The sequence below is a fragment of the Tupaia chinensis genome, unplaced genomic scaffold (genome assembly GCF_000334495.1).
Source record: "Tupaia chinensis unplaced genomic scaffold, TupChi_1.0 Scaffold147433_1, whole genome shotgun sequence".
Classification (NCBI taxonomy): domain Eukaryota; kingdom Metazoa; phylum Chordata; class Mammalia; order Scandentia; family Tupaiidae; genus Tupaia; species Tupaia belangeri.
In genome coordinates this window covers 3712219-3719976 of record NW_006207284.1, presented here as the reverse complement: position 1 = coordinate 3719976, position 7758 = coordinate 3712219, and the positions used below count along the sequence as shown (strand labels likewise).

At 36.2% G+C, this 7758-nt stretch overlaps 1 pseudogene; it reads left to right on the top strand.

The window, feature by feature from the left end:
- The window catches only part of LOC102479190 (40S ribosomal protein SA-like), a 1525-nt pseudogene extending 909 nt beyond the window's left edge, over positions 1–616 (top strand).
- Positions 617–7758: the final 7142 nt, after the last annotated feature.

The following is a 7758-nucleotide window of genomic DNA, read 5'->3' as shown; positions in this document are numbered from 1 at the left end:
AGGCTGTGGGCTAATGTTGCCGGCGGCCCCGGGAGCCACTCCTGTTGTTGGTTGCTTCATTCCTGGTACCTCACTAACCAGATCCATGCAGCCTTCCAGGAATACTGTCTTATGGTGGTTACTGACCCCAGGGCCAACTACCAGCCTCTCACAGAGGTATTTTATGTTAATCTACCTACATTGCTCTGTGCAACACAGATTCTCCGCTGCAGAATGTAGACATTGCCATCCCATGCAACAAAAAGAGATCTCATTAAGTGAGTCTGGCATAGTGGATGCTGGCCCGGGTAATTATGCACATGCATGGCATCATTTCCTGTGAACAACCATGGGAGGTCATGCCTGATCTTTACTTTCATAGAGATCATGAGGAGATTAAAAAGGAAGAACAGGCTGCTGCTGTACCCAAGAAGGAATTTCAGGGTTAATGGACTGCTTCAGATGCTGAATTTGCTGCTACTCAGCCTAAGGTCACAGATTCATCTGAAGGCAAGCAGGTGCCCTATGTGCCATCCAGTAGTGCTCTACTGAAGAGAGGACTCCTCAGCCTGCCACTAAAGACTGTTCTGCAGCCCCCACTGCTCAGGTCACTGAATGGGTGGGACCAACCAAGTAGTCTTAAGCCTGCTCTTCCAGGTTCTTACACAAAGTGGAAATAAGGTTGATAAGGAAACTAAACAATAGTTTCTAAAAATGAAAAAGAGATATGATTTGTGATAGAATTGAAATCTGAATCTTTAACAATAGTTCAGTAAAAGTGTACACATACTATTTTAATATTTTCAAATACTAAATAAGGTTTTTCTCCACATTTTCTTGTATTACTGGTTTATCACCAATCAGTCAGTGGGGTTTAGTACTTGTGGGGAAATACAGCATCTCTCTCTCTCTCTCCTCCTCTCTCTCTCTCTCTCTCTCTCTCTCTCTCTCTCTTTCTGATGCATATGTTACAAAAAGAAAGACCCCAGGGCTTTAGGAGAGTAAGAGTTGCTCAAAATTTGGTAAGACCCTGAAAACAAAGCTCTTTAACTTTTCCAGTCCATTAAATGATCTCTAATTTATTTTGGAAATGAAAAGGCATAGCATACTTCTGCAAAAGCCCCCATTCTTTGCATGACTTAAAACTAGAGGATCTCTTGCCCATGTAATGTTACATGCCATTAGGGCTGGGAATGAAAACATAACATATTCCTCATTCTCGAAACTATCCCCTCAATAAAGATTTTATGATGTCCATCTTAACTTTGCTGTTGTTTAAATACAAAAGCCAATCTTGAAAACAGAATGAGTTTCACAACACTTTATTCATCTTTTCCTAATTTCCCACAATAGAATGAATTACTCTTTCCTCTATCATATTTCCATAATGTCACATACCAAGCTATACATTGTTTATTTTTTAAGTACCTGTCTCTTTGATTAGGTTGTAAATTTTCTGAAGGTACACAGCAAATATTTTTATTTTTGTATCGCCAGCTAAGCAAGGTTATGGATACTCAGCACATGATGCTGAGTGAACCGAACTGAGATCATTTGTCCAAAAGAAAACTCAGTAGTGATCATTGACTCTTTGGGCCTGAGAAATTTGCATTCACCTCTTTTATGTTAAAAAGATGACTTTTTTGATGAGGACTGAAGTGTAGAAGGAAATGGCCAGAAAGCAATTTCTAAAACTATAAAAATTTTAAAAATAAAACCATTATAATTTTAATTATTCAATCTTAGCAATCATATTTCTTTAAATAGAGATTTTAAACATCCTTACACCTCCAAGAACCTAATTTTGTACCGAATATGAAAATCTAGAGGTCATTTCACTTAATAAACATGTATCTCCTAATCAACTGCATACTAATGAAGTTAATCTAAAGGCTAAATTTCAATTATGAATTATAGACCCTCATCTGGTTTCTTGATTGCCCGACTAACCTATATCTGGAAACTTCCAACACATAGCAAAATGATCTGCTATTAATATAAAATATCTTTTTGAAGATCAACTTCATTCAACCAGGTAAGATGAAAAGAAGCGTGTCTCCAATTCTTAATCTTTGTAAAACTCTATGCAAAATAATGACTCATAACCAGCTAGTAGGTAACTTGTCTAATTTAAAGCAACCTGCACAGGTTTAGATCCTTAAACTGAGTCATAAAACTTAAGATCCCTAAGGTTTATAATTAAGGCACACACTTCAGGAGGAGTATTTATCTTGCTTCAGTCTGAGAAATTAATTTGAATTGAAGAGAGAATGGTTTCTCCTCTCAATTCATACCTCTCACAGTTTATTCTAAGCATGTTTTCTCCTAAGGAAAAAAAAAATCAAATATAAAGGAATTTTTTCCTGAGCTGAGTAAGACATACATCATCTGACATTTATACTTCACTTTTGAAAATTAATTTCTGTAACTATAAAAGCAACAGATTGTGTTATTTCACAATGTGACACTGCAACTTGAATAACTATCTCACAGAGCATATCAGGAAGAAAATTAATTAAAAAGTCCCAGCTCTTTTTCAGTTAATTGTTCTGACAGACTACTAGTATTAACCTCAAAGTGAAATCATTCTCCAATCAGAGTCCTTTTTCATTCTTGCAATCAATTGTGATTTGTATGATTTGTAGCATTAGACATTACTCTAATAGCCAAAGGTATCTCCCTACAGGCTCTTTAAGCACATTCTGGTTTGTCAGCTTCCTCCAGTGAGTCACAGAAGTGAAAGGAAAATCTAGTTGTCTTCAAGTCAACTATATAAAACTGACCACTGACTTCATTTCTCAGTCTCAGCCCCTAGTGGTGCTCAGCAGAACCTTGCATTATATTTGAGTATTTCATTTCTCCTGTCAGTCAGTTTAGGCTAAGTTCTGCTGCAGTAACAAATAAATGAAAATCTTACAGCTTTCAAGTATAAGGTTAGTTTCTTGCACATGTTACACATTGTTCACAAATCTTAGAACCCGGTTTTTAAAAAAAATAATAAAGCAGCCTCTAACTGGTACATGCCAGTTTCAGGACAGAGGGGAAATGAGCATTGGTGGAACCACACAATGGCTCTTGAAACTTCTTCACAGAAAAATTACTCATAATCTCTTCTCATATTTCAATGGATGAAGAAGTCATATGGTCAAGCTATGCTGAGGAGGCTTCTAGAAGAAGGAATAGCAATACATTTCTAATAACTCAATTCATAGTAAGATAACAATATCATATCCTGCAGAACCACACATATTTATATTTAGATTCCATTCAACTCTTCAAGGAATATTGAATCCTGACTTCCAAGGGGACGGAAGACTAGTCACATAGATTCCTTTTGTAAATGTACACACCCCCAGACACATTTTACAAGGAGCTTCTTCCAAAAACCAGACCTTGAAATTCTGTAAGAATCCAATACCATCTCATCCTCTCAGTAACTTTGGAAATAGTCACTGTGCCAGAGCACAAGGCAATTTACTCCTGGTGAACAGAAAAGAATAATTTACACCTAGAAAGCTGAAAAAGAGAGAACTTATAAAAAAAATTGTCAGAGCTCATAAAATTCTGGTACTTAATCAAAAATATACTATATAGATATAAAGGAAAAAATATTCCAACTCAAGACTTTCCTTGAAAAAAAAAAGGCCATCTAACTTCAATTTTTGAAGCTTCTTGGATTTCATTTTTAAGGTGCTTTAAATTTTTTGAATAACATTGTATTATGAATTCCATCATTTTCTGAACTTTAACTGTCCCGCTTACAGTAATCCCAGATACAAACTCAGAGTATCCTTTGTTAAAATAACCCTATGCTTTCTTTTGAATTTTAGGATCAGTTTTTTATATTTCTGGCAATACTGTGTACTTTAACTGCCAAACTATGCCTCATCAAAAGACTACAAAAATCTTACTAGCCTGAATAGAGAAAGCTGATGGAGACTCTTTTGAGAAATATGCCGTGCCAGGAGGACCAGCAGATGGCTAAATGGTTACGTCGCTAGACTCCCATATAGTTGACCTTGGTGACTTAAATCTCATGCCAGGCATGTGCACACATGCCCAAGATCTTGAGAGGGGACTGCAGCATGACTATCCCTCTTAGAAGATGATTTCTAGTTTTCTGTCTCACTGGCGAGTACTCGTGTCCTATAGCAAAAATCTCTCTTTAAAAAAAAGAAAGAAAGAAATCTGCCATGCCAATCTCCAACCCCATACCTTGCTTAACCATGTCTTGTTATTCAAAATACCTTTTCTATTTTAATTGGGCTGACACTTTTAAGTGACTACTTGACGATAAATCAGACATTTTTATAAAGCCAAAATAATCCTGCACACATTACCTTCTAGATAGAAAGGGAAACAATGGCACAATGGAGGTATCAGATTGTTCTCTTTCTAATCTACCAACAGTTTTGGCATCACTAAGATCATGTGTCTTCCAATATGATGCAACGTGAAGTAAGTAAATTAAGCAATGAAGCATTCCAGCCCAAAATATTTGATAACCATTATAGATAAAATGTCCAGTTAATCAAAAATAAACAGAGGAACAAGCCAAAAAACATGATGAAGAAGCAATAAGACAAATTCAGAAGATGAGATATTTTACAGGACAAGTGGAAAGATCTCTTCAATACGCGAACATAACTTAAAAATAGGCAGTTTTTATCATAATGGAAAATGCAAATCAAAATCACAATGAGATACCATTTAAGCCCTGTCAGAATGGGTAAGATTAAAAAAAAATTAAATGGCAAGTAATGGCAAGGCTGTGGTGAAAGGGAAGCCCTCCTACACCATTGGGAATGTAAATTAGTGGAATCACTGTGGAGAATGAAATAGAGGTTCCTCAGAAACCTACAAATAGAGCTACCAAATGACCCAGTAATTATACCCTAAGGATAGGAAAACATTCAGTCAGAAAAACACTTGCACATCCATGTTTCCTGCAGCATTGTTCACAACTGCTAGGACATGCAATCCACTCAAATGTCCAAGAACAGATGAGTAGGTTAAAAAAATGTGGCATACGTACTCTATGGAATACTATTCAACCATAAAAAAGAGAGAGAGAGAGATTCTGACATTTGATAAAAAGTGAATATGGAAGATTTAACACTAAGGGAAGCAAGTTAGACTATGAAGGACAGGCATTGTATCCCCCTATTTAATATATACTGAATGTCTGAACTCTATAGCAGAAAATGAAAGACAGAAAGATATAATAGCAGAACCGTAGATACTAAGGACAGTATAGACAGGGATGGGTAATAGAGGTTGGGTAAGAGGGGATGAGAGAGAGGGGATCAGAAAAAAAACATTTAATAGACACAAAAATAAAAAGCTATTTTTGATATTAATGTATATGGTAATGTCTTTGACTTGACTAATTTGCACTGTATTCATGCTGAGAAAAACCATGTTGTACACACTGTAAAGATATACAATGATTAAATGTAAATAAAAAATAAATTTTAAAAAAATAGGCAGCTCTTAATTTAAAACACACACACACACACACACACACACACACACACACACACACAGACACACACAAAAGCATTAAGAAATAACCAGAAGCAATATGTGGTCCTCTTTTGGATATCAGTTGGTATAAACAGCAGTGAAAGACATTTTGAGGACAACTGGGGAAATCTGATTATACTTTGGTGGTAAATGAGATGAAAACTTATTTATAAATTTTTGCATACATACATATGTATACAGTTAGAAAGAAAGAAATCAAAGTGAATATATGCTAAAGTGTGAAAATAGTAACCCCAACCTGTTGGAATATGCCTTTTTTTTTTCCACTTGTCAGTTTTGTCTTAATTTTTTACACTGCACTTTACTGCTTTGTGTAATAATACAATACTGCTTTTCAGCAGTTTTGCCTCTACATGGTTAGATGGATAACACTTCAAATTATAGCCTTGAGTTGGGTTTTCTGATTTTATTGGATCCTTTTGTATTTATTTCAGTTAAACCTTTTCTGTTTCTAAATTAAAGGGAAAAAGGGAGACCTGGAGAGGAGAGGTCTAATTACTTTGAAGGGTCATGGGGCTTGGTACTTGACCTCGTTTATCATATTTAATCTTCATAATAATCAGACAAACTGAGTATTATAATCTCTCTTTTACAGGTGAGAAAATAAAACCCCAGAAATTACACAATGTAGTTTAAGAAAATGTACTGGGTATTGACTGAGGTGCCCACACCCCAGCTTTATTGAATTTCTGAACTGGTATCCTAAGGCATTTCTCCCTAATCCCAAGGACCTTTACTGAATTGCTCATTACCTCAAAGACAAGTGTGTAAGATAATCAGGAGAGAGAAATTTCAAATTCTTAACTTTTAGGCTTACAAATTGGCCTTTATATGTATGCTTAAAACAGAGCAGACAGATTTAAAGGGAAACAGAAGAATTAGATACAGTTTGAGCTTCTAAGAAAGGGAATGGGCAGAACAATTAGACCCTAGGACCATATTGCTATACTTATGGAGCCTCCAGAAATGGCCAGTGGACCCTGTTGTCCCCATCTCATGGTCCACATGCTGCCATGGCCTGGGTGACAAGGTAGCGGTGGTACCAAGAGGCAAGGGAGAGGGGCCCTCTTGCCTCCTCAGCTCTCTGCATGGCCTGGCAGAGCAGGGATGGCACCCTAGCTAGTCACTCTTAGGATAAAGAGGGAGAAAGCTATGAGGCACAAGCAAGTAGTAGACCTCAAGAGACTCCCCCAGTGACAGGGGATGCTGTGTGGACAGTGCACACCAAGTAGAGAGAAGGAGGAATCTGGGATATTCTGCAGCAGTCAGCATGAAGTAGGTTTGACAATGTCCAAGACTAGTAAAGGCTTTATAGCTTAGAAGATGCCACGTTGGACCAAGGCAGATGGTCCTTGGGGTATAGATACCTCTCCCATGCAAGGGGAAAAGGTGGGAGTAACATCAGAATTTAATGGGAGAAAAACCAGACATGATGCCTTTAACCTACAATTAGCTAAGATAACATTTTCTGCCATTAGACTGAATGGCATTATGAAAATAGATAGTCATGCAAGAGAAAAAAATTAAGTTACTTATTTGTACTCATAGTTATATGGCTTAAAAATATTGTAGCTGGTATAATAATTTATCTCTGTTTACAGAGCCAGTGGGTGCCACTGTAACTTGCCTTGTAAATTGCACTTCATAGCACTACTAAGAGAGGAAAGGTTAACAAATATTTCATCATGATGACAATTTTATAGACTGAGAATAAAAATGTATCTTGTATATAATGCCTTTGAAGTCCAGCTAAATATTATAAGGCAGGAAAAAAAATCAGGTTTTTTGGTAATTTAAAAGACATTTTTTAAAGTTAAATTTCATTTGGTATAATAATAGTACTTTCTCCTTGAAAGAGTTAATTTGTCAATGATTGTGAAGTCTATTATTTGTGCATTTTAAGTTTTCTTTTACATGTTTTACAAAAACAGAAACAAAATGGAACCTACGAAATAAATATTGTCTTTTCAATGGCTAAGCCCTCTAATAGCTTACAAAAGAAAATTCGTGCCTAGCCATTTCTGCAGTATAGAGCATTGCTGGGCTAATGGTACAAGGAATGAACCAAATAAAAAGTCAATCCAAGTAGAAAGAATGTTCTCAGTCTCAGAAGGAACTTTGCTCTAAATCATTGTTCGTAAAAGCTGCCTTTGATTACCTGTGTTTTGCCCTGGAGAATACTTTAATATTCAACTAGAAATATAATTTATGGAAGATAATATTGCTTATAAA